At 43.5% G+C, this 27365-nt stretch overlaps 1 protein-coding gene across 7 annotated transcripts in view; it reads left to right on the top strand.

The window, feature by feature from the left end:
* Nucleotides 1-27365, top strand: part of Rbp6 (RNA-binding protein 6) — a 179439-nt gene that overhangs the window by 75299 nt on the left and 76775 nt on the right. For 4 of the 7 annotated variants that reach the window (NM_001259883.2, NM_001104162.4, NM_001259884.2 and 1 more), the window contains exon 1: nt 14945-15807. The exons of the other annotated variants lie outside the window; for them this stretch is intronic. The gene's annotated coding sequence lies outside the window, so the exon portion shown is untranslated. Of the gene's footprint in view, nt 1-14944; nt 15808-27365 lie in introns of those variants that run through there. 7 annotated transcript variants of the gene reach the window in all.

Below are 27365 nucleotides of genomic sequence, written 5' to 3'. Positions count from 1 at the left end.
TTAGTGCGAGGCAAATGGCAGGGACACCCAAAGGAGTTTTCCTACGCAGTACGAAGGCGAAAAAAAAGACCAAGTTATCTGTATGAAAAAAAAATGTGCAGGCGACATCAAAAGCAACAAAAACGCAGAGAAATCGGGAGAAAGCACCCAAAAAAAAGGGAAAGGGAAAAGGCGAGAGGCAGAATGAGAATGATAGGGAGGACAATTTCTCGCACCGTTTGCCAGGGCGAAAAAACGAGGAGCAGGCTGAGAAGGAAGGATTGCCCACAAAATGCGGCCCAAAATGCTTGCGGTTGCAGCGAAAGTTAAGAGTTTTTAAAAAGGAGCGTAGACGTAGGCAGTTTGGGGTTGGGTCTCGATGGTTGGCTCGACGGTGGGGAACGGGAAGGAACATAATGAAATGAAGCATACTAAATGACACTGCTAAGTTCTCGCTGGGACACACAAACACACGCACGGATGGGCACTCAAAGAAATCTTGCTCACTTTTATAGTATAATTAAATTAAAATTACATAGTAATAAATGTTCAATACTACATTTAAATAATATATAAATATATCATTATATATTTTTGTTATTTCGAATAACAAGTGGACACAAAACTTTGCTCTATAATAAAATGCAGATCGTAGGCTTATTTTCGCTCAGTGCAGAGGCACACACACGCATAGCGCGCCATAATGAAATGCGAAAAAATTGTGATATTTTTGGACCATAAAATGCAGATGAGCCGACTAAGCAGAAAATAGTGTGGCAGCCGGAGAATAGGGAACACTATGCGCAGGAGGAGTGCTAAGTAGGCCTCTACTTTCGCAGCATCCCCTTCGTTCACACCCCCCTCCAAAAACAGCCGCAACTTGCTCTTCTTTCTGCTTTTTTACACATGTCGCAGCCTCGCCGCCCAAAATTTTAGCCGAGTTAATTTCTTCGCTTTTTAAGCACTCCCCACCATGAATATGAAATGTATATTTGTGTTAGTTATATTTTTGGGGGCGGCTGCGAAGAATAGGATAAATGCGGGCGGACGGGCGAGTGTGGCATACATATGTCATGTAAAAAGTTCGCTTTTAATGTGCAAAATTGCTGGCGGACTAGGGCCATAAAAGTGCATGGGAATAAGTGAAATGGATTTTTGGGCTACGCTGTCCTGTCCCATATAAGTGCGCCATAAAAAAATGAATTTCCCAGAACGGTCCGGGGCAGCAGATATAGTTTGAACTTGGCTAGGATTTATGGCTGTTTGTTCGGAACAAAAGAAAGGCGGTGGGACCCGGACCGTGGAGTGCGTGTGTGCAAAAAAAATATCCGGGATTCGTTGAGTTGGGTAAATCCTTTAATGTTGAGTTGAGGTGCGTACACGAACAGGTCGTATAAGTGGATTATATGCACAGATCGGATTTCGGGCTTGGCATTGCTTAGATTAAGTTATTTTATCAACTTGAACCGCATAGTTATGGGCCAATGAATAGCGCTAAGCAAGTTGGGTAAATTTTATTCGCATAAAAGAATCTCATGCTGTTTTTTTTTATTAAAGCTATGTTATATTATTGCTATAAGTTGTATTTTAAATAGTTATATCAGATCCCTTTCTTTATGACACAATAGTTCCATTATAGAAAACCGTATGTTGTATTTATTTGTTGATTTCCCAATACTATTAAAAATTGTATTTTACGTGTCCTCTAATTTAATAATTCCGCATAGAAAAACATCAGCGTAACTGTAAGTAATGACCACAGTAATTGAAAAATGGCCAACTCAATCATAGACTAGGACAGTTTTGCAAGTAATTTGTGACATTTTTGAACTTTTATTTCGACAGCTGCTGAATTATCCCGTTCCGCAACATTTTCGTAGGTAAATTAGACGTAAACAATTGTTCGGCCCATAGATTTCCCAACGAGTAATACTTTTGGACCCATCCTCTGCGGGATCTCGTTGTGTGACAAATTCCTGACCAGGCGCAGACATCTCTTTCATTCGAGAGCCCATCAATGGCAAATGCTGTATCCTGGCATCCTGACATTAAATTAACACGCTCGAATGTGCCGCTCATGTGTGGGTATTTGTATCTGTATCTGTGTCTGTATCTGTGTGTGCTGGTTATGCGAGTGTCTGTATGTGTGAGCGAGGGGGAGTTGTACACTTACATTGTGCAAACTTTTCTAATTTAAACCGGCAGTTTCAGTCAATTGCCACAGCTTACCGCTTTCGACATGAGTTTTACTTTTTTAGTACCTTCGGGTGTGCGACGGATGCGATGTTGGCGCATTTCAAACAGAGACGGAGAAGTGTAGAAAAGGCGAAGCGGAGCAACGGGGAGACTGAGAAATTTCCAATACATTAAAAGTTGTGTGAATACACTTGGCAGAATCCATTATAACCCAGCCAAACTGAACAGAACTGAGCTGAGCTGAACAGAACAGAACAGACATGAAAGCCAGGCCATAAATCTAATAAATACGTGTGTTTCTCACTCCTTTCACTTCCCCTTCCCCGCTACTTCCTGTTCCATTCCCACACTTCCGGTTCCGTTTGCCGCCCTGCGCAATAACTTGTGAAATATGTAATCAATCAAGATGGAACAGTCGTCGAGGCAGCCAAACTATGTGGCAAGTATGCGTCTGACTGCAGTTCTTGGGTGGAATGGGGGCGGCCCTGGGGTGAAAGTTCAGTGGGGCTGGGAGGTCGGGTCGATTAATTCAACTTTCTGCTGCAGACAATGGCATGTGAAAAAGTCAAAAAGTTGAAAGTGCAATTTTGTCGTTATTATTTTACATTTACAACAAAAGATAGCAGCAGGAGCAGTCGCAAAGCCAACCAAAAAAATATAAAAAAAAAATATCGCAAAGTTACTCAACTATTTTATGCGACGGGCGGCACGCTGCGAGTCTGTCTCTCTCACTCATATCTCCATCTCACTTGCCCCTTTGCACCCACACAATCTCGCAGTGTGTGTAATTGTCAGTTAGTTGGCGCTGTCAGTCCGAATGTTGAAATTAATTTATTTCAATTGAAGTTGAACTTTTGCGGCGTTATTACTTTGCGAAACTTTCTCCGAGCTACGCATAATAAACGAGTGTGCGAGCGAGAGGGTCAGAAGTGGGTGCAAGCGAGACGGATGCAGTGGCCAGGTGCCGACTGACCTCCACCCACAAAAGAAAGCCACCATTGCCACCCATTTTGCATACACATTTATTTAGCCTTTGCCAAAATAATCAAATTGCTAAATTGCAAGTGTTGCCATCAACGTCAACAGAATGTCATCTGCTCTATCTCTCTCTCTCTCTGTCTCACTCTATCCATTTCGTGCTTATATATCTACCACTTTCTACCCCGCAATTCCCCGTCCTTTTCGTACTTTATTTTTGATTTTCTATGCCAATATTCGTTGTCTGCTTTCTTTTGTATAACTTTCGGACAGGCGGGGTGAGAAGCAAAGGTGGGGTTTTCGAGATTCAAGAGTGTGATATGAAGAGCGGGAAGATTTTCCAGGAGATGGGGGCGGCGGGGCGTGGCCCAGGGCACGACAGGTGCCGCTGACGTTTGCGCTGATAATTTGTTGCGAGACTTCAGCATTTGCAAGTGGCAGGCCTTGGACGTCATTGATAGTTATTTGATATGCATATTCCAAAATGTTCGCTAAAAAATAAATACGAGTAAGTAAATACAAGCATGAAATGCAAGCAACAAAAAAATATTGATTGAAAAAATTGCGCTAATGATGGCAGTAAAAAAGCAGGTGTGCTGCGGAGCAAATTGAAATGTGTGTTCATTACATTGAAAAAGATACGATTGGCTATTTTGTGTACTGTTTTAACATCTATATATGTACATAGTTTTTTTGTTGTTATTAATAATCTTTAATGCTTTTTCATATGTTTGTTGTGTTGTGTTCCTTAATTTGATTAGGCTTAGGCGTTTGTAATACTTACCATTGACAATGCAATTGTTGCTTATTCAATTGATATTTCAATTTTAAATTTGGTTTTTAATCTGATGTCTATATTCTATTCTATATTCGTCTTTCTAGAAAATGAGAATTTATTTTGTCACAATTTAAGTCCTATTAATCTTCATTTTCAATGCATTAATAGTTGACATAAGTTGACAGAACTTTAACGTTGTACATGTTCGATGTCAAAGATACTCCCAAACAGTTCATATTTTAAATTTGCGTGTTTTCTTCTGCATTTTTCCATTTCATTTCCATTTGACTGTGCAAATTATTCTGCTCGAAGTTTTCTTAAAGTGTGTCATGGTAATTTCGCCAGAGCTTATGAACTTCCCAAGTCTTATTGGTTCAGTTTTTGTTGTTGTAATGCTGCCTTTTAAACTCGAATCAAAAATCAAAATCCGCACCAGCTACAAATGTTAAATCCGCAAATAATTGACAAAGTTTAGGCATAAACGTGGCTCTGTCTCTGGGAAATTGCCGTGGGTGTGCGGAACTTGTTGGAGCCGGGGGGGTGGGACTGGAAAATGGGGAGAATGGAAGTGGAATGGTGGGTGGCTAACAAGAATGCTGTGTGTGCGGGCCAACTTCAAAATATGTTGGCCACAAATGGCAAAAGTTTGACAGGTAAACGGAATTTGGATAGAATATCTATGTACACGGCATACACGTGAGTGCGGAAGGGGAAAATTTAGTGGGTTTTCCAACCCCTTTGCCAAATGCGGAAACCACTGAAACAGCTGCGACCATCGAAATTCTGGATTTGGATTTGCAAAAGGGGCGTTTCAGAAAGGATCCGATACTTTGTCTATCTATGCGGTTCTAGCTGAGCAGACGAAGGACGGCCATTTATGTTTAATGAGATACTTTTTAACAGCCTCATAAATGGCTATGATAACCACTTAATGTCGAAAGCAACGAAAGCCGAGTGAAAACAATTTACATATTAAACTTGCGCCGAGTTGCCAGCCTGTTATCCTCGTCGCACATCCTCGCTCGCTCTCTCTCTCTCTCTTTCACTCGCCTAGCCGCCGTCTCTTTCGTTCAGCGTGCGAAATATGTTTGCCTGCGGCGCATTCACTTTAATTTGATTAAATTTTGAACATTTTCACGTAAAAGTTGCTCCTTTGGCTCCGCTCGACTGTTGAGGCTTCAGCATGCATCGCTTTTCCCGCTTTTCCATGCTCTCTCATCTGCTGGATGCTGCATGGATGCTGGATTGGATGGTCTGGTCTGTTCTGGTCGGATCGGATCGGTGGCTCTTGGTCTGGTTTGGTCTCGTTTCGTTCGTTTTGGTTTGGCTGAGCTCGGTCTTTTCGGTTGGACCTCCTGCTGTCTGAAAAAACCTGATGCCACCTTCATGCTCAGCTGTTGTCTGCCTGAATTTATCTCTCTGGGTGCGAGTTAAATAGGTTTGATACCCTGTAAAGCGCGGCTAGGATATGGCTAAGCATATTAATAGCTGCGCAGCTAAAACGTTGATTTGTTGAAATAAGTTTTATCATTTACTTTTATTGACTAAACTATACTATAGGTAATTAAGTATTCCGCACCTTTGTGAAGCTCTCCGTGCCTATTTCGTTTGAGTATTTTGTAGTTTCTGTATTTTATAATAAATAGTTGTTTAAACTTTCGCTTCCAATTCGCCCCTCATTCGCCCACTTGCAACACCACCCAAAAGAGATGTTTCCCACCAATGTGGTGGACTCTTGTTGCCGCTGTTTTTGTTGCTGCTGATGTTGGTGGTGGTGCTGCTGCTGTCCGGCTCTTCAACTATTTTTTATGCAATCTGCTGCGGCTCTGCGAAGAACCGACCCCACTCTTCACACATCGAAACGGCCCCGAGTTGCATTGTTTTGTTTTGTGCACTTCCTTTTGTTTTCCCCATACACTTTTTGCTGTGTTTTTATTTTTTGTCTGTTTGCCATTTCCTTCTCTCTGGTAGCCGCACATAGTTATGGCCACGATTTTGGCTTTCGGTTATGTGCACTGAGATTTTCCTTGGCCTTGTTTTCTCCCCAGCCAGGCAATTGTTTTCCCAGCCTTCCGCCGCTTTATCCTTTACCCATTCTCCTCCACCCATTCTCCTCCACCCATTGTTGCACAGGTTGCAAGTAAGTGTGTGTGTGCTGTGAGCTAGCGTGTGTCTTTGTGCAAGGGGGAGTTGAAAATTCTCCAAATTAATTCGCATCATTTAAATCACAGAAAGAGTCCTGGTAGCTTCAAGGAGGCGAGTCATTGCAACATTTCTGTGGGGGTTGCCATTAAATCGAACCGAGCGAAAGCAGGCGAAAGATTCAGCTTGGCCAGTTAAATTATGGCCCACATTGAGCCGGGGCAAACGAACGGATAAACAATAAGTAACTGTGAATTATGGTGGCCATTACTTTTGTCTCTGCCTTGGCCCTTTGTGTTGTTTATGGCAGGACAATAATTAGGACACAAGCAGCGGTGGAACGTGTGAACTTCTCCCTTCTAACAAAGCCTGCAAAATTGGTTAATTAGGGGGCCACTAAATTTCCACCGTTCGAAAAATATATCTCGGCCTCAACAGTTGGCAAATCGAATGGGATTCACCTCGATGTCCCTGCGCCCCCTTTGCTGTCTGCGTAAATTGCTTATGAAATTGACATCGAAGCCTCGCCTGTCTGCCGGAAATGGAAACAGCGGTAATGACGAGGCGCACACACGCACAGCGCTCTCTGGAAAAAGCACCCATACTGATACGCACCCTCTGACACACACACACATACACAGATATACGAAACGCTAGCAGTATAACCCACATAATTGGCAAATCACACACATTGATTTCGCCGTGTGCTGGCTTCCCCGTCATCATCTCTATTGCCGTTTTCGTTGCTGCTGTTGTTGTTTGCTGGTTCAATCGCTCACTGCACACCGCCCACTTGCCACCCACTACCCTCACAAGTCCCACCACCCCTCGGCCACCCACCACATCCGACATCTGCCTAAACAGGACGAGCGATGGAATGAGCGAGTAACTACACCGGAAATCAAGACTATTTATATAGGAGGAATGTTTGAGGAAATGTGATCAATTCAAGAATAAACTTACAAAATTACATTCTACCTCTAATTCTCAAAAATAAGCTAATAGAAAACAAGTAATGTTGTTGATTGTCAATAAATATGCTTCATAATAAATAATAACCCAAGAATGCAAAAGGATTTTCATATTTTATCAAAAGATACTATATAGCCAGCTATTTTTCTCAGTGCAGCGAGCATTAGATAGCCGGTAGAAAATATGGCGTATACGTAATTTAAAGGCAACGATACCCAAAACTTCAACCCAGCCGAAGGCATGCGTATGTATGTATGTGTGTCTTTGTAATATCATGTGCGGTGGTGCAGGGAATGACAGTCATAGGGGGAGGGGGTGGAGGGGTCATCATTAATAACACCAAGGCGTGGAACAGGCCAAGACAACATCATTAGATCGAAGCTGAAGCTGCGACTTTGTCTATGGCTTTGGCCTTAATTTTCATTGTTCGGCACACTGACATTGGCATCTCCCCGCAGCCGCTTGATCTTAAATAATTAGGCAGCCTTCAGTGTCTCCGGCAGATACAACCCATCAGCCATTCGCATTCTCATCATCGCCATCGCCATCGTGATGGTGGGGGGATGGAAAAGAAATTCTTCATCGCTGTTATTTATAACGTTCACTTGTCATTAACAGCCATTTTAATCGTCTAGCGAGCAGGCAGACACACACACACACACACACACACAAGCCCATAATGTGTATAATATGTATTCGCGTATCCTGTACGCCTGTTGTGGCATTTAAAGCGTGAAAATATTAATTTATGAGCCTTTTAAATGAGCCCGTGTCGGCGAGCGCAACAAATTGGCAATGAAAATGAATCAGACGTAACTGGCGCAAAGAAACGAGATAAATGTACATAAGTACTGTGTCAATACCAAATGAAAGGCGCTGTAAATACTAAACGGGTGTATTTAAATAATTGCATTGATTGAGGAGGAACACTCGAGCGGATCTTAATCGCGCGAAATCCATGGAATCCATTCAACAGTTTTGCAGCCAAACAACAAGTATTGGTGTAACTAACTACTAGGGCAGAAATTCGCATTTCCCCGCTTCGGAACGTTTTGAAAGCAAGAAAGCCGAAATCTATTTATGCCCCAAACTCAAGCCCATAAACCACAGCCAAAATCCAGTGGTCGTCGCATTTAAGTGTCTTGGTGGGTTTTCTACGGGTTGGTGGAGGGGGGAGTGGGTCGCTGATAGTGCGAGGTGGTGGATTCGGGTGCCTCGAGGGTTGGTGGTGCGGGTGGGGAAATGCTGTGGGGGGGTTGCGAGCGGACCGCAGAGCAAATTTGCCCGCCGTAATCTGCACTTGGTGCTCGTATCTTAATAAACTATTAAATCAAACGCAAGCCTCAATACACGCAAGCATCGCAATTCCCTTTACTTATATACAATATATTTATCGTGGGATGTGCAGAATTTTGAAGCTCGATTCCCCTTAAAAGCATCCATATTCTCGTATTTACCAGTTCCCACGAAATTTCTGTGTATCATGCCCACAACTTTTACTGCTCCCACATATAGTAAATGAATAAATGAGTTATATACGCGTTCACATTCACATTATTCTCGTACCGTTGTGGGGGATTTATCCTTATCCCGCCACCCATTTTTCGGCCCCGTCCGGTCGGTTTTTCGGTTGTTTTTGTTCTGGCTCACAGGAAACCGATAGGACAGGACGATTAAGGATATTCGAGGAAGGCAGGCCGGGCCGAAAGCGTTTTCCATTTCAATTGCTGCTGAATAAAGCAATCTTTAACCGGTGCCGAGTTGGTTTTTATTTCGACTTTTTACTTAATCCTTTAATATCGCATTTTGGTATGGCCTAAGGTAATTTTTTACTTTAATTAAAATCATTTGACCTTTAATATTTTATTCCAGTATTATTTTGCACTTCAATAGTTTGTACTTATATTTCTCCGTACTAAAGCGAATGCTAGGTGGTCAACTGAGAAACATCATTATTCACAGAAAACCTTATGAATTCACCTGTTCGATTGGTCACAGCATTATTGAATTCACTTGATTCGTTGTATACAAAATGGTTAAAGATTTAATGCAAGGGAAAAATGTTTGGAAGAAGGTGGCTGGAATAAATCTTAAAGATTGCATATCTTAATCGAAATGACTTAATTAATTTTCCGGCTAATGTTGCTGCTCAATATGGTTTTAAGCGAATGTGTGGTGATCTGGTTTCGGCCACTAGGTGGCGCTGCCCTTGGGCAACTCGATACCAAATACCCCGCCGTTTATAGTATATATACCTTTACCGTTCTCCCCAGCATCCTTGGCTGACTCGGCTGTCGTTATTATTTATGTTTTGTTATCCGTTGACCAGAGCGTTGGCGCTTGTTTTTTCCACACTCGCCAGCTCACACACACACACACACACACTCGCACGGCTCACCTATTTTACGATAGAATGAATATCTCGTGCCTCCTGTTTCCAGTTGCCACCTACCCCCTCCCACCCCCTGCGATGGTGTGTAGTTTCTGCCACAGTATTTTGCTCTAAGCTTGTGGCGGTATGCGAGTGTGTTGGCCTGCTTTTCCCCCTGGTTTTCCATCGCTTTCCAACGCTTTCCTCCGCTTCGACTGTTCCTGGTTCTATGTACTTCCGTTTTGTAGTGAAAAGAGCTTTGCGTGTTGCGGCATCTCCTGCTCCGAGCCCCTCTTTATATTTTTGTGCGTGTGTTTGTTTGTTGCTTAGAGAATTGATGGTAAAAGGATGTGTGTGATTTTGCTATTTTCGCAGCGTGCTGGCGTGTGTTTGTGTGTGCCGGCCACAAATATCAGCCGAATGAAGTGGCATTTGTTGGCGTGGCTTAAAGCCAAGTGCGCGGCGTAAGCTCTTAACAAGTGGAATGCTTAAAAGCGACCGGACATCCAGCGAGGATTTCCCAGTAGTTCGTTCATAACTTATTCATATTCTGCTAAGAAATGCAGTCGCAATTCGAGATCTGGAGCAATCACCTGCCACTGCCAGCAGTATGGGATATTGATAACATGATTTTTAGGGCCACCTGATGATGTTTTTCAAATTTATAGAAATTGAACCCGACAAAAATCTTGTACATTTTAAGTAACATTTTACGGTTAAAGTTGCTAAGATATTCAATTCAACATTAGCTTTAGTCTAAAACTTCTTTAGATAAGCAATTTTATATCTATATCTTTTGCAAGTTTCACGCTTCATCATATTCACATTCATCATGTTTCCCTGTTTATCTATGACTGCTTTTCTTAGTGATTTTAGTTCGCCCATTTCCGCTTAAATCTGCCCCACACACATGCACATAAAATAATGTTTTTATAAGTCTGTTTGCCGCTGCTCGATAGCGCAAATGGAGGGGCATCCCTCCCCCCTCCCAGCACCATCCATGTGGCATTGTTTGATCTGGCTTCGGTGGCTGTGGAGGAAGGCATCCAAAACGTCCCGGCGGAGTCGTCAATAAATGCGATAAAGCCAAACATGTTTCATTTGCAATGGCCAATGGCTGATGGTTCAGCTTACCCCGACCACTTTCCCAAATCTCCCCATTTCTTACTCGCCTCCTTCTTTCATCTCGCACACGTCTTGAAGGGATATCAAAAAAAGGAACTCAAATTAGAAATTGTATTATATGTTTTCTATTATCACGACTGCAAGATACTCGCCAACAGCAGTACTGCCAATATCAATAACCATAAATAAGTCAAAATCAATTCATAGATTCTGTTGGGAAAAAAATATACCCATATGCGTATGTTGTAATTGCAATTGACCACAAATGTCAAAACTTTGAATTATTTCCCTTTAGCAATTTTTAAATAGATTAAATAAGCTAATGACCATTTGCCATAACTTTTTCATACTATATAAGAAAAATATAATAACCTTTCAGTGAATAGTAATGCATTCGTATTCATTTATTACCGAAATAACCCCTGGTTAATAAAACCCCTGGTTTTAATAAAAAGCTTCAAAATGTATATTTATAAATTGTATACCCTTACATTTTACACAATGTGACCATCAACTTGTTACAGTTCTTGTTTTCGAGCTTCCAAGGATATGAAAAGGATTTAAGTGTGCAAGATTACTAACTTTGTTGCCCCTAACGCTCCTAGTTCCTGGAATTAGCAAAAATTGTGTGGTCGTTATACACCTCATATACCCTGCGTTGTCCTTAAAGCGAGTATTAAAAGGAGCGCAGCGAATGAACTCATAAAAATGTGCGTTGAGCTGCGCTGAGAAGCCGAATCTGAAGCTGTGGCGAAGGAAAACCAGTGGCAGAAAGACGAGGAAAACCAGCGAAAAGCAAAGAAACGCTAAGAAAAGCAACGGCATTGGCGTCAGCTTCAAGTGTTTGCCACTCAACCCAGCCCGATTCGACTAAACTCCAGTCAACTCAACTCCTGTGTGGATTTTGACCCATAATTGACTTGTACACATGCCAATTCCCCAGCTGATAGCCGCCTCTCTGCTCCCATTTTCCTATTGCCGATTGCCTATTTCCCATTTCCCATTTTTGCTGCGTGTCCTGGCGGCGTTATGCGGCCAAGTTTACAATTTATCCCTGGCCATGCACCTGCCACTTGGTCCACTTCCTGGTCTTTAAGTCCTGTTTTATACGCTTTCGGTTAGTTGCCAACAAAAACTATTGTATATGACATTTTTAATGCCCCCATAGCTATCATTAGATGGCGAACAAAGCGACGAGCGGCGAACAAAGGCAATAGAAATAATCAATAGAAATTTTATACCCCTCCCCACCATCACTCCGTCGCACACACACACACACACACACACACACTGGCACAACAATGAAATACATTACAAATCAATTGCAATCGCTCGAAAATCGGCATGCGAATTTCCATAGACGATGTCTGGTGTGGCCGTGCGATTGGATTGGATTGGCATGGGCTGGGGTTCTGGGTCGAGCTTGAGTTTGAGTCTGGGTTAGGGTTTGCTATTGGGATTGCTATTGGGTTGACTTGGCTTGGGCACGGTTCGTTTGATACACAGCGAAAAATCAGACAGGACATATCCCCAGTACTTTAACTTTAAGATAGTTTGGTGGTGCAATGTTTGATTTGATTGACAGCATTATATGCCATACGGATTTCATTACATTAATCGTAATAATAATAACTCTATACATAAAGCAAGTCCACTACAGCTGTAATATTAGGATACAAAAGATTAAAATCGATTTTAAATAAATGGGAAGAATTAACAAAAGTAGTCGGAAAATTCTTTAAGCACTCTCTATCAGATTCCCCACAGATTATTATGTATTTCTCTCAAAGCTAATAATTGATATTCATGATTGGAGGGAGAGGCTCATAAGTTCTTTAAAAATGAACTTACTATTAAGAAAAATGTCTTGCCCAAGAATGACTCGACCAGATTGATTACCAATTGGGGTGATACTTTTTCTCAGTGCGCCTGGCAAGGGGCAACATTATTATCATCATCAAGCGTACAAAGTTAGTGCCGGCGGGCTTTTCGGCGCGGGGGGATCGGATGAGCGGGGCGATGCGGAGGACGGTGCTCCAAATCGGCAAATGAAACAAACCAGGATTTACATGTACACAGTTATTGCTGCTGCTGGTTGCACACACACACTCTCGCACACATGGCCCTCTGCGAGGGTGTGTGTGTGTGTGTGCAGCATTTCCTTTGGGTTATTTTCCGGGAACAACATTTCATGGCACTGATAAAGCTGCCATGGCAGCAGCCTCTGTCGCCGCCGACTGCGCTGCCGCTTTTCCTTCGGAGCCAGGGGAAATTCTTTCACCGAGTTTGCGCCGAGAGCGGAATAAACGATAGAGCGGCAAATAGCGGTAGCTAGAGAGAGTGAGAGAGCGGAAGTGAGTCCTTTTTTGGCGAGAGTAAAATTCCCAGCTGCGAGCAATATTCGCTTGTCAGCGAGGAGCAACAACAATTGCCCCGGGCCAACAAAATATTTGACGCAAGCGGATTGTAAGGATGTAGCTGCCACTGTGTGCGTGTGTGTGTCCGATGGAGAGCCCTCAAATACATGTGTATACGTGTGTGGGTGTGCGTGTGTGTGCTTGTGCTTGTGAGAGAGAGCGGTGGCGCGTGCACTCCAGGCAATGTCAAGTTGACACTTTCACCAACGCACGAGACACACGACGAACAACAATGGAGGAGAACGGGAACGACCAGGACAACTGTGCCCATGATGACGATGGCGATGACGATGATGATGCAGATACAGATGCCGATGATGAAGAGGCAACCAGGAAAGATACTTACGTCGAGGATTGTAATGAGGCTGAGAGACGAAAAAGTCTTTGATGTTCGTTCACTTGAATACGATTTTCATGCCGATGATGATGGTAGAAAGATAGTTGCAACGATATGGATTTAATAATAAAAATTAATCCTATTAAGACGATATAGACATAAATTATCAATTCAGTGCCTTCATATGTGTATATAACTTGGGTAGTGATTTGTAATCCTCCAAGTAGTACGAACAAAAACAAATTTAAATAATCACGAGTAACTTTTAATTGTATTATGCTTTGATAATATTTATCAATTTATCAGAATTTCGAAAGAATTCCATTAAGTACTAATCTGTTATGTCGAAGTAGTAAGAAAAGTCTGTAATCAGTAAACCTATGACTTTAAGATATGCTCACTGTCTTACCCTAAATGCCACATTTCTAGGACAAAAGGGTTAAGACTCACCTGGCTACATCGGCATTATCCTTATTCATCAACATAATCATCGGGACATCAGCGACACCCTCTGCAGAGGTTACATGGACATTCAGCCGACTCGAATCGCTATTGTTGTTTGTTTGCGCCATCGTCTCCCCGTCGCTCTGGCTCCCTCCCTTCTGCGCTCCGCTCTTTTCCCCCGTCCTTGCTCCTCTTTCGTCCCTCTCCCCAGCGAGTGCGGGCCACCCACGAAAACAAACATAAAGGTGCAACAATGACGCGCGTGGAGCGCCAAGTTCTCTCTCGCTTTTGCTCTCTCTTTTCGAGAGACCGAGAGAAAGCCCTTGTTATCCTTCCTCTCTCTTGCTGTTGCAATAGAAAAGTATCTCACAAGCACTGTTAAATAATTTCTCCTGCTGAAAGTGAATGTTCTGATAATGTCGAATTTTTGTTGTTTGTTTGTTTTTGATTGCAACATAGTAGGTAAAAGTTTTGAGGAAAGGGGAAAGTAAATGTTAATGCTCACAAATTAGTAATGTGTTGATTTCTACAAAAATATTAAAATGAGACTTCAAATTGTAAATTATTGTGATAAAATACCTATTTTAAACATTTTGTATTGGTTAACACTTAGATTTGTAGTAACCAGTTGACATGTTGTGCAAATAAACAAATCTTAACTACATACACTTTAAGCTGCTTTCGCCTTTAGCGAAATCAAGCATTTAGTGACTTAAAATCCCACTGAAATCGATCCTGAAAGTATGCAACCACACTTTAGTTGTGAAAGTAAGAAGACTATTACTGGAGGCAACTTTTCATTCATTTTTAGGGATTTTTGCTGATGCACTTAACTCGCACTTCCCCTCTCCAACTTATAAGGATTCCCACTCGTGCTGCCTGTTCTATCCTGGTAAAATGTGACCGAGCTCGACAACCCTGGCTGGTATGCGGGCTGCCAGTTAACAGAGCTCCACTCCGTGTGGGGGTGCATTCTGCGCTCTCGCTCGCTCGCTCTCCGCGGTCCGTTGTCCTGCTCGCTCTCTCTGTTAGCCACTTCCGCTGTTGTAATGCTTCTGCGCCGGCAAGGAAAACGGCGGTAAGGCAACGGGAACGTCACTAGCAACAGCAATAGCAGCGACGGCGACTGCGACGTCGGCAGCGACGCTCAGGAGAATCCCGCTGCGCTCGGCTGTTGCTAAAAATCCTACGCAATTCGCGAGAGTCCTTCAGTCGTTATCAGACAAGCGAGTCCAGCAGTCGTTGCGTTCTGTTCCTCAGCAAATTAAAACCGTGCAAGTAGCCTAGTGTGAAACCAAGAAATCTACAACCACAATAGCCGACAGCCAAGGGAAATCGAAATCGAGTCATCGAGCCAAGTAATTAATCCACGAAAGTAATCCACACAAAGTCGAACCGCTTTCCAAATAAAAACAAAAGCAAAAGCAAAAGAAAAAAACTCTTTCGTACGAAGCGGCAATCGCGTCCTGAGATTTTTGTCACCGTGTGTTTTAAGCAACCAACGCGTTCAAGTGCAATCAACAACAATACCCAAAACATAATTCGAAATCAGGAGCAGGACATTTGTCGCGCTGTCAAACGTTGAGCTTTAGTAGTGTTTAAAAAGGATTAACCAATCAAATATTAAGAAATACTGACAACCCGCTAACCCACAATTAGAGCTTCTCAAAAAGTTGTGAACGAACCTACGAAACAGGGAAAATCCGGCAGAACATACAGCAGACAGCTCCATAGATTGAAGCGCAGCCAATACACACACATATAGCCAAGATCAGCCAGCCAGCCGATCTTAGCCAACCTAGCCGACGCACCTAAGTCGGCCCAAACACACCCATTTCCTGTCGAAGGTGTTGCTATAAAACCCATCAAGATTTCACACTTTGGAGTAAATCTGTTCTACGTGAAGCAGCCAGCGGAGTTATTTCAGCAGCCGCCGCTTCCGCAGGCGACCATTAAAGCAATTAGTCCGCCCGTGACCGCCGTCGCAGCGCCGCCGCCGCCGCCGCAGTCGACGTTTACGCCGCTGTCGACGACAGCAGCCGCCACAATTCCAACAAAGAAGCTCGTTGTAAGTGCCTTGACTCTAGCTAAATCTATAAGTTTCCATCTAAGTGGTGCGAAAATGCAAGTGCAACGCAATCAAAATGCTCCCCAAACTCATCCTGCAAACACAGACTTAAACAGTACCAACAGGATTTTCCGGAAATGATAAAATAGATCTGAGTTTTGTAGGCCAATATCCGCTTTCAATGACGACCATCTTGAAGTTGAAAGCTAAATGATGGCCCAACTTACTAATAAAGCAAAAACTGCAAACATATAGCTTTAATTACTTTCACCTTCATCAGATACATATACATACAACACCTAACGTCAATAAGGCAGCTCATTATAAGTCCCCTAATATCTAAATACCCCCCTAAATGCCGCCATCATCTCTTTATTATTAATGCTATTTAATGAAAGTTTTGGGTCTCGTCCCAACAAAAAGTATGCAATGAATTATTTTTATGCTGGCAGCTCAAACAATTCAACGAATCGCGTCGTTTGTTTTTGTTTTCCTTCCTTCTTCAAATTTTTTTTTTGTTCTTAGCGTTTTTCCCATTTTTTCTGTTATTTTTTCCTTTTTTTTTTTGTTTTCTTGGCCAGGCGCGCACGCAATAAATTAATTTATGTCCAACGTCAGGCACGTTTCGCACCCTCCGCAGGACTTCTGGTCCTCGGGCACGTTTCTCACCTTGGCTGCCATCCATTACAAAGATTTGCAAGTAAATCGCTTTAAGTGGCATTGCCCGAGTGAAAAGCACAACACAGAAATTAAAATTCCAACGACCATCATTTGGTGAGGGGGAATCCTCGAAGTTCCCTGGACTCGCCTTCGGCTGGACTCTAAAATGTAGTTTGTGTCCTTGCTGCCTGATAATATCGTTTCGTTTCGTTTCATTTTCGTTGCTTCGTTATAATTTGCTTTTAATTTGTTTGGCAAACGCCAACACTTCAGCACGGTTGCCGGACAAAAAGGACCTCGGCCATACATATAGCACAGGCTATCTAACCCACACCTCTACCTTTGCTAACCGAAAATGGCAGGGGAAAATGTCATAAAAATAATTACGCACCAGGAAAATAAACGCGGCATCGGAATTCGCGTGTCTCTCTGCTCCGTTGCTGATCCTGATCCAGGACCTCTGACCCCTTGGCTCATAAATTTTACAACCCGGCTGTAAACGCGAATAAGCCCTCATCGAAAAGTGGTCATAAATAAGTTGAAATATATTTATAGTGCGGTTTCAACTTGGTTAGAAGTTCTGATGAGCAGTCCGTGCCGCCATCAACTTTTTTGGTTCATGAATATTTCAAGCGGCCAATGACTTCATTTTGAGCTGATGAAAAAGCCATTGATGGCTACTTTGAAATACGGAAATACTTCATACATTGTATTTCGTGTTAATTCGTGGTGTTACAATACAATATGAATAATATTAACAAGAGCCTTTAAAGCCTCAAAAGATATGGTATCTGTGCAATGCAGAGCATTCCCACTGGTGAATTTGAAACTTCTGGCTTGCTTTAAGCCATAAAGATACGCAGTTTAAACCATAAGCGTCTATGGTTTCGTCTGTTCGGCAATAAATTCGCCATCAAGCACTCAAATTGCTCAGCTCGAAGCACTTAGCCCCGAGATCGAGGACTCCGCAGGACTTAGCTCACCTAGGAGCCACCAATGCGAAGCCTGGTCTGGTAACCACATTAGCCGCTGTCCCACATCGCTCGAGTTGTCTAACTGCCATTTTAGATTTGTGTCTAGTGACTTGGGCTTGTGGTAAACACTTGAGTTTAATGGTTTGTTGACTGCCAGCGGCTCAAAGCCCAAAGACGTTTTCTATAATAAAATTTTCGTCTATTGCCATTGGCCATAAAAGCGGCAAGCAGAAAGCGCCTGCCTAAGCGGGCATTAAATGTCCCTATTCCACTCGAAAATCCTCGTCGAATGTTCGGAATCCAGTGCTCGACTGTTTTATTATTTACTAACTATTTTATTTGATTTCATTCCGGGCAACGCGCTTAGGGCTTCAGCCGGCCTTTCTGTGAATTGTCCGATGCCGCAAAGCCAATTCCGGAGACAGCTAGTACATGGATTACAAATGTCTGGCTTTCGACTGACACGGAAGCCTGTTCAGTTGGCCAGCTTTTTGAAAAGGGCTTAAAGTTGCAGCTTGCAAAGTGGTGAGCAGAGCCCAAAAAAAAAACCCCCGCCCAGCAATTAGCTGTCATTCATGCGGGAAAAACCAAAAAACCAAAAAAAAAAAGAAAGCAATTGTCAACCAAATTGGCATTGGCATTGACTGGGGCCTGGGATTTGATTTATCAACATGTTTCACGTGGAGCCAAAAGAAATCATTGCCATCAGCCAGCTGGGCCCCCAGTGTACAAGTACGCAAGTGTGTGTGTGTGTGCGAGTATATGGCAATTCCAGCATTATGGCGTTTTCGTTTTTCGTCTCGTCGCCGCATGAAAATGTGCGTTGTGCCAAACCAATTGGGAGCTTGGTGGGACAAGAGGCGGGGAAAATGTGAGCGCGCCCAACTGACGCGTTTCCGTCAAGTGCAACAAGCTGGGAAAAGCGCGGAAAACGGCGGGGGAGCAAAAGAAAAAAAAAGGGGGGAGGGGGTGGTGGTAAGGGAAGGAGCACCAGCAGAAGCTGCTCAAAAAGAAGGACCAGCTGAAGATTCCCCCAGTCAACGTGCAGGGGTTTATTAAAATTTTAATATCAACGCGAATGTCGACAGTCAGCCAAGTAAAAAATGTGTAGCACAAACTTTTCCGCTGGAAAACGGAACAGGAGCCGAAACAAGACGAATGTCAATGCATACACAAGAGGAAAAAGAAAATAGAACTCCTTTTGATATTAATAGCTTAGCACTGGATAGACAAAAGGCATTAAAACTTTGAGAATGTGGTAAAATAAGAAATGATAATATAAAAGTATATATAAAGTCAATGATTTTTCAAGATGCCATAGTTTATAATTAAACATTTTAAAGAAAATATTTATTAGATAATAATAAAAGGCTTACTATCTGAAATTGCAAACTTTTTAATAACTTATAAATCGAGTTTTAAACAAAATCAATTGGATACAAAATCTTGCCGTGTATATTGAAAAGAGTGGGACAGAATGTGAAGGAACGGAAAAGCGGGAGAGCAATCAAGTCCGCACAGGATGCCAGGATACTTGGATGGCAGGATGGCAGGATGGCAAGCTGCTGCTTGAGGACTTGTTCAATGTGTGCGTAAGCAAAATAAGTCATTTTCCCTTATGGGCCATGCGGCGAAGAAGCTGCAAAAATTCATCGATTGAATACAATACAAATATGTCAACGAGTCGCTTGAGATGTCGCTGCTGTGCTGCTGAAATCTCAGACATGGGAAAGTCATCGTAGGAAGGCGAGCGAAATTGAGGAAAATCGTGGAAAACGAGGAAAACTTGAGCGGCTGGCAGCTTTGGTTTAACTCATTTCAATGCGCCCTGGGGGAGTTTGTTTTGGAGGCAAAAGCAATCAGTCAGTGGAGTGGCATATTCATCTCCATCCGTGGGGTGTTGAATTACGGGTATTTTGTGTGAATTGAATTTGGCATGCCCCAGCAGCGGGAACCTGACTTTCCACCATCGAATTTGGGTCCTGCAATGGGATGAGGAGTGGGTACTAGGGATGGGGATTGGGTTGGGAATGGTGATGAATATTGCGTTGGTGATGGAGATGGAGCAGTCGGATGCCGGGCCCACACCTTGCCAGCTATTTACGAACGCATTCCATTCCACTTGAATCCTGCGGAAAAGCCAGGAAAAGCGACAACCGCCGTCGGCAATCAGGGCGCCAATAACAAGGATGAAAGATGCCAAGGCGCTGGCGAATTGTTATTTTATGAAATTGCAAACACAATCAAGCCGAATTCCTGCACCCCGCCCACATTTGTCTTTGGCAATGTCACTGGGTTTCTCCGTTTCGGTGCCCGGAAAATTGTTGTTTTTCCCTCACCCATGCCCATGCCCATTCCCATGCCCTTTATGCCAGACAAATAAATTGAACTAATAGAGCTGTTAACATTGGAGGGCTGCAAACTTATAACCGGTTCGGCTTGGGATCGGGAAATTCCTCAAGTAAAATATTTGAATTGCCAGCGAACAATGCGGAAAGTGTGGAGTGGAAAAGAAACCGCCGAAGCACTCGAGCAACTTGCAAAACAAAATCCGCTTTTCAACAATCTTTTCTCTCCCTCGCCCCAAAAAAAAAAAAGTATATTCAGGGCATTGTTTTTGCTACCAATCTATGTGTGTCTGTGTGTGTGGGCCAAGTTATTAGATTCATTTCAAGTTGGCCGGGTAAAGTGCACTCCAAACATTGAGACTCCGTGGCGAGAGTCAGTCAAAGTAAAATAAGGCACAGAGATGCGAATACGAAAAAGTTCAAAAACACCAGAAGGGTGGAAAAATTGAAGAGGGAAGAGGAGAACATTTTGGGGGAAAAACGGGGGAAACTTGGTGCTGTGGCTGGCGTTGACAACCAGCTGAGGAAAAGCGAGAAGCTTCGACCACAACACTATAAATGTGGGTAGTTTCCAAAGGCGGCACAAAAGAAACCGCAACATCAGCAACAAGATAGAACAAACGGGGCCTTGTGGAAAGTGGAAAATCAGGGTGAAAAAGAAAAGCGCTGGGTGGGCGTGGGCCAACACTTATTTCAAACAATTAACTTGATATTGTAACGGGGCTCGGGATGCTGCTGCTTCTGCCGCTTCTGCTGTTTTTCAACCTGCTCAACCTCTCCAAAGGTCGCCGAGTCCAAGTCAAATACAAGCAAAGAGAACTCTTGGCAGCATGTGGCCAGGGAAAATTGGGTGCCCAGCGGTGCTGGGGATGGGGGGCGGTCCAGTGGGTTGGAAAATGGGGGCCAGTGCGGTCCCAAAGAAAAACATAATAAAATCAAACCAAAGTGAAGATGCCGACACCGCCACGGCACACGAAAGTAAAATAAACTAAAAGAAAAACAAAAACTCACGAAAAGCAAAGAGCTGCTCAGGAGTTTTCACGGCGCCCGTTGTTGTCTCTTGGAATTGCTATCAGTGTTACAGCTGGCGGCGGCTTTTCCCCCGCTCTTCCTCTATCCCATGCCCCAGCCCTTCGCCCATTTTCCGCCCAGCATCCGCCCATCCAGATGCGAGGCCATCAACAGCAGCAGTCGCAGTTTTTGGCTGCGAGGCGTCAACTCTTGTGCTACAACTTGAACACGAAGTTCATCAACTAACTTGAGGGGGCGCTGGGTTAGTGAGTGGCGGTGGGCGGGGCGTGCCACAAATGGCAGCGTCCGAGGCGTTAGTGAGCTTATTGTTGTTGTCTTCTGCAGTGAGGAAAAAACCAAGGACTTCCGTGGAAATCCCATTCGTTAGGATTACATTAATTCATCAAGATTGAGCTTTAAAAAGCTAAATGGAGGAAAGTATGATACTTTCGTATAAAGAATAATAAAATAAATATATAAAATTGTTAATATGATTATTAAATGTTGATGGCTATGATATTTGCTATAATAATTGAAAATATATGCTTGATATTGAACAATTTAAACAAATTAGACTCAAACTCATTAATAATTTTTATTGTAACCTACTTTTTTAAAACACTAAATGCCATTTGAAGCTTTAAACAGACTGCAATCCCGAAATTAAACTGGAAGATATGTTTCACATCTGTATTTTACTGCTTGTCCTATCTCTTAAACTTTTCATTAGATTTAATTAAAGATGAGACTTAACTGTCCCCGGTTTTCCATTCAGGACTTTTCCTTTTTTCCCTGTGTGCTATGCTGTTGTGACCATTGTTGCTTCTGCGTGTTTGTTTGCCACCGGAATGAATATTGCCCCGGACCAGAGGCTCCTCGGCTATTCATTTTTCTCTGTCTTTCTCTGGCGCCCGGAGCTGTTTGGACTGACTTGGCTTTGGAGCTCGAGAGCTTGGGAGCTGGGTAGCTGGTGAGGTGGAGAGGTGGAGAAGTGCTCCTGATGAGCGACACAGGCCAGACTCTCCTCGAGGGCTGACCGGGCATCAGTACACCTGTCCACCTGCAGCTGCCCCACTCCAGTGCTCCACCTGCTGCTGCTGCTGGTGGCGTCGTCAACAGCAGGTCTCTGTTTTTCTTGTCCCCCTGTTTGTTTGTCTTACAAATTTACTTACGCTTATTTGAGCTGGAAATGAGCTGGGGCTTTGGCTCAAGCTCGGGATGAACCGCGGCGATCCCCAGAGGGAAATATGCTCACAAGTTTTCGGTCTGACGTTTTTATTTTGCGTTGACAAGCACACGCGGCGTATGCGCAATAATTTACAAAATTATTGTGCTCGACCCGACTTGGTCAACTGACGGTTTTCGGGTTGCGGGCGAAATGCTTTCTGTATGATTAGTTGACAGAGCCGAACGACTGCAATTTTTTAGTCGAGCGATGAAAAATGCGAAAAGGTAACGAAAGTAGGGTAAATATTTACCCAAATGTCGGGGCACTAGAAATTGAGATGGAAATGGAATGGGCAAGAAAAGAGTATGGAGTGATTTGAAAGGCATGCTGAAAAATCAATTACCTATTTAATCCCAGATGATCGTTATAATTGCATAATTCACCATGATTTACTCCTGCTCATACGCTCTCCGCGCATTTCAATTGCCAATCAATCGATGGCCTCTGCCATCATTCCAAACTCGCGCACACAATAAACTATTTAGCCAATTGTTACAGCCACCCAAATAAGACCCTGTGAACCGTGCTGAACCGCACCGAACTGAACAGAACCGGAAATGTTAAATGATAATGCGCGGCACGCATAAAATGCAGTCACTCCCCCGTGCGACGCACACACTCGGTGGCGTATACGTAATTTTTATTGCGTATACGTAATGCATTTTGATGTCAGACAACGCTCGGCCGGCCACAGCGTAACAATTTAAATCGTCGGCGGTCATTTACGTGCACACCATGCAAAATGCATTTATTGCATGTCGTGCCCGGAAAGTGCTGGAGAAATCGGGGAAAGTGGGTAGCGGCCGGGGAAAGCAGTGTGTTCGGAATGTGTTGTCTACTTTACGGCGCGTGGCTGTTATTTCCGTTTTCCGCTTTTCCTTTCCACTAATAAAAATCGTTTAAAAAACCGCATGACAGCAACAGTAGCAGCAGCAGTAGCAGCTACAATAACAGCATTAAATAATAACAATCATGTGTAAATGTGCCCTCTGCGCTGCGGATAGATTTATATGTCTCGACAACTTCAAACTGCAACGTGGCGCAATAAATCTGAAGAAATCTTGCCGCTGCCCTCCGCCTTATCATCTTTACTCTAGTCGGGATGCTGCATTGCTGGCTAAGCTTATTTGTCTCCCCACATCACCGCTGTCTGCCATTGTCTTCCATTACTAAAATTAAAATCCAGGCAAAACGCGCTGCGATTCTATTACCAAGGTGACTCATACCATGACCGAGGCGACTGGAAAAACTCGCGACTGTTTCCTTCAGCTGCCTGCTCCATTTATTTTCTCTTGCTGTTTTTTTTTTTTTTTTTTGTTCAGCTTTTTCTTGACGGCTTTTACACTTTTAAACGGCGCTACGGAGCGTGTTATTTCCGCTGCTTTTAGCCCGTCTGGCAGCAGGACTTCTGTTCCTGCCGCTGATTGTGACTCTCTGAATCCGAAGTGACTCTCTGAATCCGAATCTGCCCCAGAGTTCTGCTTTCCAATCCCTTCCCATTCCGCCATTCTGCCATCTGTTGTTTTTGTCGCTCTTTCCTGTTCGAGTGTGTGTGATTCCCGTCTTGTCTTTTGGCAACGAAAAATACGTTAAATTAAATTATGATTTCAGTTCTCTGGCTCCACCTCTTCGCTGCCCACCTCACCTCACGTCTCGTCTCGTTCCCCGTCTGCGTTCATATTCGTTAAATTCATTTTTGTGGGAATTTTTTATTTATTTTTCCACGTTCGTCCTTGCAAAATATTTGACTGCCTGTGCACGTTCATCAGACGAGGCCCGAAAAAACACTCGGCAAAACATTCATAGCTGCTTCTGAATTTCATTTCAGTTTGTTGACTGCAAGCAACACGAATTTTTAAGGAAATAAATCCATGTCTTAAAATCATGTTCATAGCCGGAAACTATTACATAAAAGTTGCCAATCTGAAATGGAATTATTTCATCATTTAGCTTTTAAATGGGATATTCGTTACACAATGTAAAGGATTTCTTTATTTATGTATACAATACTTATTTATTGTCTACAGCATTTTGTATTTTATTATGTTGTGAGTTGTATTTTACTACCAATTTTGTATATGTTTAGGTAGATACTTTTATTCGAGTGCAGGACAGACAGCACAGCGAGTCAGTCAGTCACTTAGCCAGTCAGTTAGTCAACAACAGCAGCAGCAGCAGCAGAAACAGCAGAAGCGGCCATGTACCGGGAAACCAGCGAGGCGTGCGTGCCGCAATCCCAGGACCCCTCATTCCCCCCCCCCCCCCCTAAATCATTCCTCTCCACACCCGACATGTCCCTTTACCGTTCCCATTTCCATTTTCATTCCGGTTCTCATTCGCCTTCGCCTGCCATCCCGTTTAGTTGTGCGGGCTGCAAATCTTCAACAATTGCCCTGATTTATAATTTCTGCTTAGCAATGCAAAATACTTGAGCCGCGTTGGGCTGACTCTCTGAAATGGGGGCGGCTGTTGGCAGCTGAAATGGGGGGCGTGGCATTGTGGGGCTTCGCCGTCGCATGTGTTTGGCTTAGCATACAAATATTTTGCTGTTTGTTTGCCTTGATGCGCATAAACGGCAAACTGGGTGGTTTGGGCGGTTTCGTTTCGTTTCGTTTCGTTTGGTTGGGAAGAAATGTGATGAGCACGTTGACAAGTGAGTTGCCAGCCCCCTTTCCACCACTCTTCCCCTCTGTCCACTCACCTTTTCGCCCCCCATCCCCAAAACCACTCGTATATAATCCAGGCAGCTGCGTTCTGCATCAGACGTCCGCCTGCCTCGTCATAATGTGGCTGGTAGTGCGCTTATGCATAATTTACCCACTCAGCAGTTGGCAGAAAAGCCAGAAAAGGGGCGTACACGGAGAAAAAAGAAACATTGAAAAACAGGAACAAGCTGTCTTTTATAATTTTGCCATTAAAACAAACTATGTGTGTCTTTAGAATAATGTAAAATGTCACGTCTGCTAAATGGAATATTCTTTTGAAATAGATAAGCATTTGTTGGATCAGGTCTAATACCTGAACTTGAATAATATTCATAATTTTCTCAGTGCATCTGGCCGCTGAAGTGGGTGCAACTGACTGCAGTGAAGGGAAGCACAGTGACTGACGATATCGCTTTGACTTTGTAAACCGCCAGAGCCGCCAAAAAAAAGGAGAAGAAAAGGCCGCCAGGGCTCTCCAATTATCTCCTGATTTATGATATCTCATTAATTTCCCAGCCAAATCTCAGCCACGTACGCTGATAACTAGCTGGCGGTCATATGTGCGGCTGGTGTGCACTTATAAATTTGATGGAAATGGAAGAAAACTCGCAACACTCTCCTCGAGATGCCTTTGAATTGGTGCGTCTCTTTGGGCGACTTATTAGAGAGCATATCCTTTGAAAGAGCGACTAAAGGCAGGGCTCAAAGCCATGTTGTTTGCTGACTGATTGCTTTGGCCTCCGACCCCTCGGAAAAACCCCACTCTCATGAATAGTAACGGAAATGAACGGAAAAGGGGCTGAGCTAAACGCAGAAATGCGTGTGCCATAAATTAAAGTAGTTTTAAGTATTTGTGTGTGCTGGCCATTGTTGGTCTTCCATTTCGCTGTTTCTGTATCTTTCGGTTTCGGTTAGAGTTTCGGGGTTTTTTGGGGTTCCGGGGCTCCGGGATTTTGTGGCATTCGCGGACCGCCCGCCGCTCTGAAGTTTGGGGTTGAGCTTGTTTCGCCCCAAAAATAGATATACAAATGTGTTTTAATGGTCGCATTTTTCCGTTTCTCGTCCTTTGTTGTATTACGTTGGCTCATCCTGTGGCTCCGTTCTTTTGCGTCCTTTTGCCGAATCTGTGCGCTTTGTTATGCCGCTTGTCGTTTTTCTGTGCGACCGAATTTATTTGCCACTCTCCTCCTCCTTTAGCCAGTTCTTCTGGGCCCTGTGCGTGCCTGGCCGCCATTCGCCATTTGCCAAAAGTTTCCTTTTTTCGCTTTCGCCGAGCGCTTTTCCTCATTGTCTGGCCTGGTTTTTCTTGGCCTGGCCCAACTAGGCCTAAGCCAGGGGTGGCAAATGGTTTTGATTTGATTAATGAATGTTCTAATTAAGCAAAACCGTCACCTAGCCCGCCCCAAGTGGCCCGCTTTTGACCTTGGCCAAAAACAATCTATAACGCCGGAAAGCAAGAAAGGTTTTGCCCAACAACAAACCCCCACCCCTCCCCGTCCGCCCGGCGGCCATTAAACGGAAATAGAAAGACAAATTATTTGGCTCAAAGTGAGTTTCGAGTTCGCTGTGTGTGACTGCAAGTGATTAGCGTTAAATGGAAGCCAGTATACGGACCGGAATCGGAATTGAGGGAAACTTTATCGAAATTGACTCCGAATGGACACCACACACAATTTCAATTACCTGCAAGTTGTGATTGCGATAATTATGTAATGACCGAGCGCCTAATGATGATTGGTCCTGGAGTTTATGAGCCCGGCAATTACGTAAGAGAGCCAGTAGTAGAATGTCCTCGACTGACCCTCCTTGACTCTGAGCTCTATGCTCCATGCCCTACACTTCTTGCTCCTTTGCTGTGTTATGCAAATTTAAAACTTTAAGCACAAGTTGCGGCTGTCCTGGGTGTCCCATCCACGTCCTCCGAGTGTGCCGAAGTGTGTGTGCTCGCTTGTCTACCATATAAATTTAAACAATGTTGAAAACATGCTGCGTTGGCACTTTTTAACCACGCTCCGAACACACACACACACACACACACAGCAGGCACACTCTCACTCACACATCTGCTTAAGCAGAGGCAAGCATTTATGCTCTGCTCGCCAAGCCAAAAGTGTTGCATACGTCGAGGGGCCAGCCGCACAATTTACATCTATGCACACACACATTCATACGTATATAGCGCGCTCGGCAGCAGGTTTAGCTGGTTGTGTGAGTGTGTGTGCAGGCCTGTGTGTGTATTTAATGTCGAAATTATGGACGACAATTTTAATGACAATTCAACTTAACATTAGAACGACAGGGGCAGCAACATGCGACCAGCATCAGGAACGACTTTGTTGGTCGTTAGTCGTTAGTGCAGCAGCAGCAGCGCTGCAGCGGCATTAAAGGATATGCAGGTGGCAAGCTCGAACAGGGTATGCCCTGGGTAAAACTATTTAACATAATTCAAGTTCAAAATAAATTAAGATATGAGATGGAAAATGATAAATTATTAAAATTCCAGTAGACTTAAAATGATTAGCATGACAAGAAACTTATATTTTAAAAAGATAAATTTAAATCAAATATCTATGAAATTTCGGAATAAACAAGGCAGTCTTTCACATATATGATTCTATAAATATTTGCATAA

Source organism: Drosophila melanogaster, chromosome 3L (genome assembly GCF_000001215.4).
Source record: "Drosophila melanogaster chromosome 3L".
NCBI lineage: Eukaryota > Metazoa > Arthropoda > Insecta > Diptera > Drosophilidae > Drosophila > Drosophila melanogaster.
This window is presented reverse-complemented; position numbering and strand designations above follow the sequence as displayed.